The sequence below is a fragment of the Dendropsophus ebraccatus genome, chromosome 11 (assembly GCF_027789765.1).
Source record: "Dendropsophus ebraccatus isolate aDenEbr1 chromosome 11, aDenEbr1.pat, whole genome shotgun sequence".
In the NCBI taxonomy this organism is placed as follows: Eukaryota; Metazoa; Chordata; class Amphibia; order Anura; family Hylidae; genus Dendropsophus; species Dendropsophus ebraccatus.
In genome coordinates this window covers 18,925,634-18,938,923 of record NC_091464.1, presented here as the reverse complement: position 1 = coordinate 18,938,923, position 13,290 = coordinate 18,925,634, and the positions used below count along the sequence as shown (strand labels likewise).

The 13,290-nt window shown below is 41.9% G+C and overlaps 1 protein-coding gene across 6 annotated transcripts in view; it reads left to right on the top strand.

Moving 5' to 3' along the window:
- Positions 1-1,625: 1,625 nt before the first annotated feature.
- The window catches only part of KCND3 (potassium voltage-gated channel subfamily D member 3), a 341,235-nt gene continuing 329,570 nt past the window's right edge, over positions 1,626-13,290 (top strand). For 2 of the 6 annotated variants that reach the window (XM_069946142.1, XM_069946137.1), the window contains exons 1-2: positions 1,626-2,110; positions 2,760-3,113. The gene's annotated coding sequence lies outside the window, so the exon portion shown is untranslated. Of the gene's footprint in view, positions 2,111-2,268; positions 2,350-2,759; positions 3,114-13,290 lie in introns of those variants that run through there. The other 4 variants (XM_069946138.1, XM_069946140.1, XM_069946139.1 and 1 more) reach the window with 4 other exon arrangements.

The following is a 13,290-nucleotide window of genomic DNA, read 5'->3' as shown; positions in this document are numbered from 1 at the left end:
TGTCATTGCGTATGTATACGTACAGCCTAATAAGAGATAGGCTAATCCTATGCACCACGTAATTGCTCTGCTATTACGTATTTTATGCTTTGCACCTGATAATTTGTACGTACTGAAACATACGCTTCTACTTCATGTTTGTTATTTGTTCGTGAACAAACCAAACCGATCACGATCATTTTTTTAATGTTCGGGATGTTCGCTCATCACTACTCCTGGCCTGACCCTGTGCCTACTATATCTGGTACTGTTCTGACTCTCCTGATGAAGACCACGTACACTCGGCCTCTCCCCAGGTGTCTTGCACTGTCTGGTCCTTTGGGGGCCACCTACTGCTTACACCGGCACCACGCTTGAGTTGAGAGATCTGATATCCACTAGCCGCAAGAAGTCCAGCTTCTGCATCCTGGAGCAGAATAAAGGGTGAAGACCTAAAGGGCACTTAGACTCTGATCCTTGATGTGGCCCACAGCCAAACCGGTTGAGTAGCACAGCGGGTCCACACTCACTTTCTGTTACAACCGAATATGTCCATCTTCTACCCTTCCCTTTTATATTTCAGGCTCTGAACATTGTAAGTGACCATTTCGAGGCATGAATATGTCATCCCAATATCTATAGCATTTCTGTATAAAGGGAATGTTACAGACAAAGCACTTATTGGACTGATTTAGACTAATATAATGTTTTAAGATGGAAGATTGATATTAATGCATCCAGCCCTTTCCAAACCCCCAATGTGATATCTTCAAATCCCAGCAAATCTTTTCTTAGAATGAGCTAATGATGTTCCAAGCACTTCATAAAAATACCATCGAGACCCAGGACGGCGAGGAATGACAACACAATAAATGGTTCAGATAAGGCTTGTGCATCAAAATGGATACTCCCTAACTGGTGTTCTGGAAATTAATAGCTCGTGACTGCCTGTTACACACACACATACACACGCACCCCATCCACCAGTGTAAGTTACATGCAAATCTACTCAGCTGTGTGAATGCTATTAACCCTTCGCAAGAGCTGCGCTCATTCCACCTTTATAAATAGAATGCTGGAAATTGCACTCCCTAGGTTCTCAGACATGTACCTGCCCCCAACCTTTGTAGACTATGTATGTCAGGCAAATAAGTATACAAATGACAAAGCAATCCCCGCGCTCGGTGATGTATATATAATACAGAAATAGATATTGTGCATCAAGGCTGTTTATTCCAGCCCGGTACGTCTCCGAGAAGGAACGGTTAATGTAGCTTTAACTCAGTAATTACCATCTTGAAATCCATTTGTACATATAATGCCCTGCCCCCCCTCCCCATACACACACTACAGAAGAAGCAAGTGACTAATGGTGCTGTTTGACTATGCCAGAGAATGCAAATCTTCGCCTGCCTGTCAAAACACATCATCCATTCGCACGTCAAAGGACTAGGAAGAGTTAAGGCGGATTCCAGCCGTGACAAGAAGCTATTTTGCTCGGTCCTTATGCATGCTAGGGGTTAATATCTTCATCGACAGATATACCCTCCTATTTTCCCTGATCCCAGCGAGCATGGGAGGTCTGTTCATCCAGCAGTTGATCTGTATCACAGCATCACCTCTGAGATATAGGACAGTGTAAGAACCTAAAAATAGCTCCACGCACAAAAAAAGCAACCTTGAAGTCATCAGCAGGATGAGCAAGGGGGAGAAAAAAAATCAGTAAAGCTCCTATCCTTCTACAGTGTGTGGACCTGTTACATGCCTGTGCTGGATGCAATGTAGAGAGAGCCTGCTTCTTCAGCAGCATGTGAGCAGGAAATATTAGGTCTACGTTCAGCTAGAGAGCAGGGCGCCACCTGCCTTCTAATCCATATTCTTCTCGGCAGGAGTCAGCTATACAGGGAGAGAAGGGGAAAAGATGAGAATTCTTCAACCTGCCTGCTTAGGAGGTGATGCTGGCTGGACCATGTCACTTCTACCCACTGATCAGGGGATGGATGGACATCAAAGGCTTCCTTGTCCCATCCAGTTGCCTGGAAAGGTTTCCCATTCTTCATGATTCCTCCCAGTTCTTCACGTCCAGCAGCCTGGATATAGTGGATCCCAAATATTGAGACTTCTTCACAAGGTAAGAAGACAATAATGTGTCCAAATAAGGGAAGGAGCAGCTTGTGGAGCGTTTCTCGTTACCTCTGACAGATGAGACTTGACATTTCCTATCTTCGCGTGAAAGATTGGCTAGTTGGGAAACCTCAAACTGATCTCTCTCCCCTCTCCTTTTGAAGTGCAGCTTCCATTTCTTAACATGTGAAAGAGGAAAGGACAGGCTTACAGAAGAGCCAGGCAGGTGGGCAAAGAGAACTGGAGGTATTTAGTAGGGCAACACCGACTCGGGAGGGGGAAATCCTTGTTTAGAAAACAAGAAGTTTGTAGATCACAACATAAAGAAGCGGTAGAGGAGGAGGGAGTTTTTTCTTTTCTTTTTCTTTTTTTTTTTTTTTTTCCATCACCAAATAGACCTGTGGTGCTCTAAATGCAGGAAATCAAAAGGCTTTTAATACATTTCATAGCGATTGTCAAGCCCCTCATCTTGCGTGAATGAGATCTGAAGATGAAATGCAATGAGCAGCACTGTGGGTAACTTTTCAGCCAGCTTTCCCGGTGCTGAGCCCCATTAGCATGCAGTGTCAGATGTGTTGTGTGTTTAATGATTTCATTTGCTGGTGTGCCTCATAGCTCACATCTCTCGCTCTCTCTCTCTTTCTGTTGTTTTACAGCACAGGGGCTGCAAGCGAGAGAGAGAGAAGCAGACTTTCAGCTTCAGCTCCATCTCACCAAGGCTGGGTACCATTTCCAGCAACGTCAAGAGGTCCAAGATCCTATCTGGATTTGATGAGATCAACCTGGCGAGTAATGTGGACACGGTGGACATCAGAATACTGAGCTGCAGGAGGTGTGGCGCCTCTGCTTTCTACTTTTCTCTAGCTGTTTTTTTTTTTTTTCGCTCTCTGATGACTTCTGTCTGATTTTATTTTCTTCTTCTATCGTTAAGAGGGTTAAAAGCAGCTTTACCTTCTTACGAGCATTTGCTTCTGATTTCTGAAGGGGTTGATGCCTGTGTTCTGCTTAAGGTAAGCTTGTCATTTCCTTCTTATTCTGTAACTACCAGTTGATTGTATGTAGAGGGGAAGTTTTAAATCTGTGTATACCTAGCCTGTTGCTGATCACAATCACACAGTGATTTACTATGGAGGTTGGCTAAGCCGTCGCCGGCAATCTGGAAGCGTATTTATTTTTTTTTGCATGAGATTTAAAGGGGGGAAAAAAAAGTGATGTGCAGAATAAAAATGGCTGATTTGGAAAACAATCCTATCGTAAACCAGCTGAGGAAAAAAAAAAGTGTTTGATAAGGTAAAATGGAAGTGCAAAGAAAAGCACAGCCATAGCACTAGCAGCTGGTTTACCATAATGTGATTGATGACCTGAGTGACACGGGGGCTCTCCGATGGAGAGGGGGTTAATCTGGAAGGGATTACTGCCATGTCTTGGTTTGTTTATTTGGGATTTTATGTTTCATTAAGGATTTGCAGAGAATGAGAACAAAAGACTTATCAAAATCCTCCGGTTTGATAAAAGAGCATTAATAGCCATTTAATAAGATTGTCATCATGTGAAGAAGTTAATGATATGGAAATCACTGTGGGTGCTGCTTCTTCTGCATGGAACACTGTGTTGGGGAGAGTCATTGACTCTAAAAGCTCCATCGTTGTGTGTGGCACCGAACGCAAAGGTCTTCTTCCATACAACATATGAAGACAAGGACTGTAAGGTTTATCTAGTATGTTATGTCGGAAAAGAATGAATTGAGTAGTAAAATATAGTGTTGAGGGGCTGTATAGCCTGATAGTATCCATCACTCATAGTATATAAGGAGCATCCAGAGACTGATGAGAATAAATAATTGGACTGTCACAGACCTCAGTCCTCATCTTTTCTCATAACCATTTATATTAGTGGGAAGGCTACCATTGGAAGTGGAAATAATTGAGATGTGGGAGTCACTAAATTCTAATTAACTGATGTTCCAAACCCTAATTAAGAGGGTGAAGTCTTTCTCTTTCTCCTCCTTTTCCCCCTAGCCTACGATTCTTCCAGCAGTTCATCCCGGTGACTTCATCGTCAGCTCTCAGATGTCATGCGTGATGTCACCGGAATCATCAGACCAGAATAATTACAGTTCATTGAAAGCCTAAACCAGCCTTACTTGCATAATTCAGAAGTTGGCACATGAAATATTAACCCTTTCCCTGTAGAGATGAAAAGTCCAATGTATAAAACAGATCCAAGCAGAATAAAATTTTCTGGAAAATGCTGTAGACTTTAGGAAGTCCTTATGTATATGTCGACAATAAACCGGTCACTTCTATGTGTGTACTGTACTAAAACCACCACTACTTCCACTTTTCTAAAGGTTTAGAATAGAATGGTGTGAATGTTACTTTAACATCATATCGGCAAACAAGTAGTTAACATACCTTTTCATTAAAATGTAAACCTTTGACTGTTTGTAGAAGCATCAAGGGATTATTCTTCAGATACAACATATCCAGGCAAAACTAACACTGCAAAGAGTTATATAGGGAGCTGTGTAATATTCAATCCCCATTTATTTTCAGTTAAGACCCCCCCCCCCCCCCCCCAAGTCTTCGCAGGCCTCTTCCTGCCATCGTATAAGTATTGGCCCATCATTCGCAAATAAATCACTTTTCTTTAGAAAGCTTTCATGTTATCTCGTTTAGTAAAGGTCAATTGTCTTTGTTATAAAGGTTTACATTCACCTATATTTCAGGCAGCAATATAAGGAGATGGGGTTGACAATTCTTTAACCGTTTAGGCGCTGCTTGTTGAACTACTCGATGGGAAAGATGAATCAATAACAATGGCCATCTGTGTCCTTATTGCTGTTAGGAAACCACTTAATATTCAACTTTCTAGTAATGGATACATGTTGCCTATTAGCCTTTGTGGAAAGTGCCTACAAAATCCATTATTCTTTACTGACACAAGTCCATAATCATTGCCCCCTATTGGAACCCAAAATAGGTAAAAAAAATAATAATAACCAAAGCTATACCAGCTAAAACCAGAGCAGTAGAATCCATAAGCTGCAGTGGCCAGCATGGTCCCAGCATCCCCCACCATGTTTTTGCATTGGGTCTAGAATTGGTGCTCCGCTTCATTGCAACTGCATTAGCTGAGGTTGTCTCCTTCCACAAGCGTTTCCTGATGGCTCCGATGTTGATGAAAAGCCACTTTAATGTCACCTTAGAGATGAATTTTAAAGTAAATGTGTAAAATTGTTAAAGAACTATATTATATGTCTCCATATCAAATAAACGCTTTGTTTCGGAGGCCCACCCAGTGTCTGGGCCATGGCATACTACTTCTAGAAAGAGAGCCCAGGGAGATAAGAGCGAGTCCTGCAGTCAGTGTCTTTAAAGAATAACTTGAAGCCTGAGGGGCCCTAATAGCTAAGGTCCTTCATTAATCTTCAATGAATCTCTAGATGCCGTTTACAACTCAGTTTCCAGGCCTTGGTTTTCAACTTTTTTTTTTTGTTCTTCCAATCTCATTATATTTAAATGAAATAACTAGAATGAGTTTGTATTCCTGGAGTCTAACATATGAGTAGCAGCGGTGAGCGGCGGAGAGGTCCGCAAAATATAATATTGCCCAAATGTTTTCACTGTTGGAATTTGAATGGAATGGCTTACGTGCAAGAATGAAGGCAAATGTCTGATTATTATTATTATTATTATTATTATTATTATTATTATTATTATTACTATTTTTATATTACCTTTGTGTAACCGTGTATCAGATAACAGTTACAGAATTTTGAAGCATTTAATGTTTTTGTAGTATAAGGCCGAGTTCACATTACATGAAACACCGGCCGTTCTGTGACCGGCCGGGGTCAGAGAAGATTATCCCAGAGGGTACTGCAGTACCGGCCGGATGATGTTCTTCATTTCTGTTGAATTGGGATGCGGGCCGGAGCCGCACTCTCCATTGTGTGAGCTATGTCTGTGCGGTTGCTATTCAATGTCAGTTTTCTGTGCGGCCGGTTGGAACCTCGGCCTGAGCGTATACTATGTGTATACATTCTGGCTGGGATTCCATTTATTTAAATACAACGTATCTTTTGAATAAATCACAGCCGTAGTTGCAAATTTCAACAACGGACGTGATTTATGCGAAAGATCCCATGGGTCATGAATACTATTGCAGCTCCTTCGCATTAAATAATGACATGCCTTGGCTGCAATACCAGACATAGCCATTGACAAGAGTGGCACTATTTTTGAAAAAAACAAATGTATCCCATTTACTTATTCCAGAAAACTCCTTTAAAATGGGTGAATATTGAGAGGGAGGCGGGGGTGGTGGGGGTTCTGACTTTACAATTCTGGCTGTGGCTTTTGAAGAAGTGCATGGCCCCTAACGGCCTGGTAGGTTTGTTATAGCTGATAGGAATTTGTATACACTATGTCAGATATCGATTCAATCTTAAGGCAGTGTGGACTGTGTGCATTTTAAGCCAGTCTTATTTCACTTAAAGTGTACCTTTCAGGAAGTTCAGGTATAAATGGACACGGAACTGGTGACCTCAGTTGGATCAGAATGTGGGTAGTGCACATTACTGACCCATTAGGGTTGAGCTAACTTGCTGAAAGTTTGGGCTTGGCAGTGTTTGTCCAAGCGCTCGGCATTTGACTTGCGGTGTCTTGCCAAGCTGGTCTGCAAGGAAAGCATATGTTTTCCAGGACTCCTTAGGGCTGCACCCAACTTCTCCAGCCACCAGAAATCAAAAGCTGAGTGTTCGGGTTCAGTTGAACATTGCCAAACTTTCAGCAAGTTCGCTCAACACTACTCTTCACAGATATCCAAACTTCTGAATGCTAAGTGATCTTCATCACTGATCGCAGTGGCAACCAATCAGATTCCACTTTTCATTCCTCAAAGACGCTTTGGAAAGGTGGAATCTGATTGGTTGCTAGGGGCAACTAAGCCAGTTTCACTTTACACCATATTTGATAAATCTCCTCCTTAGATTTCCACATCTAAAACAGTGCAGTGTCTCTTCCCAAAACGTATCACTTCTAAAACCAACCCAATGAGAGCAGGTTCCATCGTTGGCTATGGGAAGTGGGCAGAAGCCAGGAAGATACTGGGGAGCGGTCAGAAGCACTGGGGAGTGTGGACAGGTATGTATATACTTTATTATTTTCTTGACACATTCATCAGCCGTCAGCCACCCATCACTATTACACGTAGCAATGCACAGTCGGCAGCCAAGGATTTTTGGTCAGGAGCAAAAGACACGAGCAACTGATGATCATTGTCATCGGCTGATCGTTGTCTTTATTACACGGAGCGATACTCTGCCAAATCGGCCTAATTTGGCGGATTACCACTCCGTGTAAAAGGGCCCTTATGAGAGGTCCAACCTGATTACATCCGGTCACGGATCTATGGATCTATGTCCCATAACATGGACACTTCACGACTCGGAGCAGATTGACCTAAGACATCACCTCTGTTGCCCTTCTATTTGTAACATAACCTCATTCTCATTACTTAGCTTGTCTTAATGATGTATCTCATGTACATGTTCAGATGTTGTACTATTTGTCTGGTTACTACTACTAAAACTACTTACCATCACATACATTTTTTCTGGGTAACATATCACACTAAAAACACCAAAAGCCACGATGGAATCCAAAAAAGCCAAATATGTATAAATCATAAGAAAACTTTAGTCAGTGCAGCGTTCAGCTTTTGATTGTAGGTAGAATTATTCCCATTAAGGGACAGTAAACAAATATTTTGAAGATCGTCATGATTTCAAATTTAGAACAGCGTTACTTACCTTGAAGGGATATAACCATCTGGGACTCTTATAGCATATCCACAGGAAGCAAGTCAATAGGATTTATGGAAATTAAGCTGTTTTTGGCTTTTGGACCACCTCAGGTAGACACAAAAAGGCCGGAGGGGGCTGGGAAACTCGTGATCTGAAGATAGATGCAGGTCACATACGTACACATGTGCATAAAGACACATACTGTACATACACACACGCCAAGCATTTAAGCACTTAGACCTGTGCATGCAGGCATTGGCTGGTGACAGATTCACCCACCCTTACCTGCACTGCCTTATTTATAAAGATGGCCGGACCATAAGAACAATGATGCACTTAGCCCCCCTGCCATTTTGTCTCAAATCCCCTCCTGATAGTCTGTAAGCTGATGCATGCGAGCAGGGACCTCACTCCTCATGTATGGATAATTATATATATATCTCTGTAATGTCTATTTTTTGTCTATGTATGTACCCCAGAATTGTAAAGTGCTGCGGAATCTGTTGGCGCTATATAAATAAAAATTATTATTATTATTATTATTATTATTATTATTATTATTTTAGGTCCCAGAGGTAGGATCCACATCTAGGGGAAACGTTTGGCATATTCTATGGATATTTGTCACAGATGGATATACTTCTTTAATAAAAACTATAATGAAAATGGGAGTAAGAAGTGGCAAATATCAGACTATTCCAGATGTCGGGCATAATTTACACCAATTTTTGTAAATCATGGCCTCCCATTAAGCCCCACCCACTTTTCAGGAAAGGGGCATGAGCAGGCCAGATTTGAAGGGGAAAAAAATTGCATAAAATCCTACAATTTTTGCAAGCCAAAAATGGAAGCTTCATTTACAATAAAACACCTTTATTTGAGGGCTTTTAGTGATTCATTTAGATAATTTCATATTTGTTCAGAACGTGCTGTACACTGTGTTATGTATAATTCGCTTAATAAAACACATAAGGAAATTAAACTTCTGATCTAAAACGTCAAAGCATAGAATCAAGAAAACAATCCCCTTCCAGTTCCAACACTTGAGTATTTGTCGAACTAGAAATCACAACTTTTACCAGCAAATTACAGAAAATAATAACACCCATGATGGATTAATAGGGTGAATGGCACTATATCTAGATAAACCAAAATATGCAGATGATATGTGTCCATATGGGGACTAGAGATGAGCGAACTTTTCAAAAGTTTGTTCCGATCGGACTCTCGGAAAGTTCAGTCCGACCGAATTTCGGATTTCTTTGGATTTCATAGTTTAAAGCATCTATATGAAACGGGGGTAGTGTATTTGGTTGAATTTAGGGCTCTACATGTCAGTAACATCATTATCTTTTCAATATCTCAAAGTCATTTTTTTTTTTTTAGACTTCAATATTCACCATTACAGGGTCTATGCAGGAAACTCACCATTACAGGGTCTATGCAGGAAACTCACCATTACAGGGTCTATGCAGGAAACTCACCATTACAGGGTCTATGCAGGAAACTCACCATTACAGGGTCTATGCAGGAAACTCACCATTACAGGGTCTATGCAGGAAACTCACCATTACAGGGTCTATGCAGGAAACTCACCATTACAGGGTCTATGCAGGAAACTCACCATTACAGGGTCTATGCAGGAAACTCACCATTACAGGGTCTATGCAGGAAATTTACCATTACAGGGTCTATGCAGGAAAAAGGTAACAAATGCAGTGAAGGAGCAGTAGTCATTGGAGGCCAGTGGAGGTCAAGCAATAGTCATTTGAGGCCAGTACAGGAGCAGCAGTAGTCAACATGGAGGCCAGGCAGGATCAGCACTTGTCAACATGGAGGCCAGGCAGGAGCAACAGTAGCCAACATGGGGTCCAGGCAGGAGCAGCAATAGCCAACATGGAGGATAGGCAGGAGCAGCAGTAGCCAACATGGAGGCCAGGCAGGAGCAGCAGTAGCCAACATGGAAGCCAGGCAGGAGCAGCAGTAGCCAACATGGAGGATAGGCAGGAGCAGCAGTAGCCAACATGGAGGCCAGGCAGGAGCACCTGCACCAGGTATTTTTGTCTCTAAGGATAAGACGGATGTGATATACACACTTTCAATCAGAAGGGTCCAAGTATCCAAGTATAAAAATTGTGTGTGTGTGTGTGTGTGTGTGTGTGTGTATATATATATATATATATATATATATAGAGCACTTGTTTTTAAGATACAATGCTATACACCTGAACCAGGTATTTTTGTCTCTCAGGATAAGAGGGATGTGATATACACACTATGAGAAGTATAGGACTTGTATATCTGTACTGCACGTTTTTGTTCCGTTCACCTTTTTCCAATGCTTAATCTATCTATCTTTCGCCCTCTCTTTATTTCTCTCTCAATCACTAGATGTTTCTCCTCTCCGCTTTCCTAATCTTTCCTTTCCTTTCCCACAATATCTTCTCAGTAGTCTGTAGTACACAACAGCAGCTTGCTTCCTCTCTCTCTCTCTCCCTCTACAGACTGCGTGGTGCGGTCATGTGACCGCTCCTCTTAAATTTTTGGGAAAATCCGAACCGGATCCCATACCGGGCGAACCGGTTCGCTCATCTCTAATGGGGACTAAAATGGAACCTATGATTGTCCACTCCGTTCACGTCATTGTATTCCTTTATCTGGAACACAAGGCTTGCTGCACCTCTCATCTTGTAGGACAGAAATGTGGATGAAGACGTGGCTGTCCTGCCATTCATCCTTTTTGTAAGATTCCTAACATTCGGCCCTTAGGAGGGAGTTCTGTAAAAGTGAACAGAAGGGAGGAGGCCAACCTAGCTTCAAGAACCTTCTTCTCTGGGGCGTCTGCCTACACAATATGATAATTGTGTCCACCCTTACCTTTTCTTTATCTTACTTCAGGGTTAAAATTCTGCTAGTAACTATCATGACATGCTGTCAAAACACTGTAGATGCTTCATTTACATATCAATCACTCGTTGTCTACACAAAGGCTATGTGCCCATGACTTTTTTTCCTCTCTGCTTTGAAAAAAAAAAATAAAGATGACGTCCTTCATTTTGCTGTTTGGCCGCCCATCAGTGCAATGACGACTGTTGGTACATTATTTTAGTTCAGGTGACTGATTGCCCTTGGATGTGTCTTTAATTGAAAACTCCATTGAATTTAATGGTAAAAACAATGGAAGGATGGTGGAAAAAGATGGTGAACAACTAAAAAATAACATGTGGTGTTTGCAAAATAATTGTCATGATCATTATTTTGATATCCGCATAGACGACATCTGTTATTTTATACATTGTGTGCATTGGACGTCCGTCATTCAGTTGACTTCAATGTATTGCTTTGAAGTCAATGAAATAGCGTCAAAAACGGATGTAATTTTAAATAGAAAAAGCGGACACCTTTTCTCTTTTTTTGAACATAGTGTGAACATAGCTATAGACTGCCATCATACACAGCGGGTATTTTTTTTAGAAACATAAGTATATAAGCCTCTGCTTTATATTTCCTATTCCCTTTGAATACACTTTTTGTTTTAGCTCAAAACCTGCAGGGGCAGTAATGAAAAACAACTGTTGAGTATGATAGCGGCCATAGACAAACACATTCGTAGACAAACTTGGACTGTCTAGTCTGAATTTAAATAAATCCTACTAATGACAGTATGCTAATATAATGTAAAGATGGACTGGGAGGGGGGGAGCCTGGGGGGAAGGCCGACATGACAGGGGCTTGGGGGACTGGAGCATGAAGGGACAGGGACAGTTAATGTGTAGGTGAGGTAGGGGCTGTGGTGAGGAGGAGGGGGAGAAAAGGTTGATGGTGATTGGGTGGGGAAGGGGAGGAGTAATAGGGATTGGTGGGGGAAAGGGGTATGGTAAAGTGGGACGTATATTTAATGTTAGGTTTCTAGACGTTTTGTCTCCAGTAAGCTAAGAGAAAACCTCCTACCCTACCCTACCCATAGGTTTTTAGTACATGGAGGATTGTAGATTTCTCTTTTACCAACTGGTGACAGTTGGTTATGGTGGTCCTTGTCCTTGTCGGGTGTGAAGGTCCTCAAAGTTGGGTCAAAGGAATTCACTGGTGGCCAATGGATTCCCTGGACTTCCTACAGAGGAAAATTACTGGGCTCTTGGTTGCGGGTAACCCGTTTAGTTGCTGGGGCTTGGTCCCCATTGGCAGGGTAATCTAGTTCAGGTGCCTGTGAGCCAGTGTAATCCCAGCTGTAGGCGAAACCTGTATGGGTCATTTTGTGTAAGGACAGTTAGTAAATGTGTTATTCGAGGACCACCTCCGTCTTGGTAACTGTTTATGACATTTTTAATTGGGAAATATTGGGGGACTATGTAAGGGGGTGAGGTTGGTAATGGTTAAATTTTTTTATAATTGAATCAAATGGCTGTTGTGGTTGATTCATCCATCCCGGTCTCTGTGTCTTATTACTTGGGAGAGGTAACAAAAATAAAGGGACTCAACAACACCCTGGTCATGTTTAGGCAAGACAAGGCTGACAAATCTGTGCATTCTTGTCTATAAAGTATTCAATGAACACAAAAGGGGGGGGTGGATTAATGAAGGGCGTTTTTCAATTAGGTCCTGTCCCCTTTTCCCCAACTGAATTCACTAAGAGGCACACGCATCTTAGTAAATCCGGACAGCTGGATGCCCAAACCTGCGCCCAGCGTACCAAGTCTAGATTTGGATCATGATTATGCCTGCGAGCCAGCAGGCATAAATCATGATAAATATGGCTCAGGAGGAGTCTATGCCTCCTTGCTCCACCCTCCCTCCCCAAATCGGGTGAGCAGGGGATATGACTGGTGTACGCCAGGGAGAATGGGCAAATACGTGCCTTCTACATGGCGTAAGCCTCATGCGGGACCTTCATAAATGTCCCCCATAATCTCAGTTTAACCCTAGATGTATAGATCATCTGCTCCTATTAGATCTGACAGATGAAGGGTTTGGTTGTGTCCATCTGTGGAGCCACCAGAACACCGATAAAAATAATCAATGCCATATTAGATATGTTCAAATAAATATCCTAGAAGATACCGTGGTCAAATAACGGACTGTATCTACTGTGCTATTATATTTCTTATAAAGAGTCATTTTGACCGAGGACCATTTGACCAACAAGTAATGTCTTCCCTATTTTCAAGTCAATAACATTGAGCATGATCCTGGTGTGTGTTACTGAACACGACCGGTGTAATACTATTAGACTATGATTTGTCCTCCTCCAGGTATTACGGATTTAGATTTGTGTCACTGTGGCCAGCACGCTATAAGAAATGACTCTTTTAAATTGACAGTGATTTAGATATCCTTTTCTGCTATGGTATTATTAGGTTTATTACTATGTTATTCCTTAG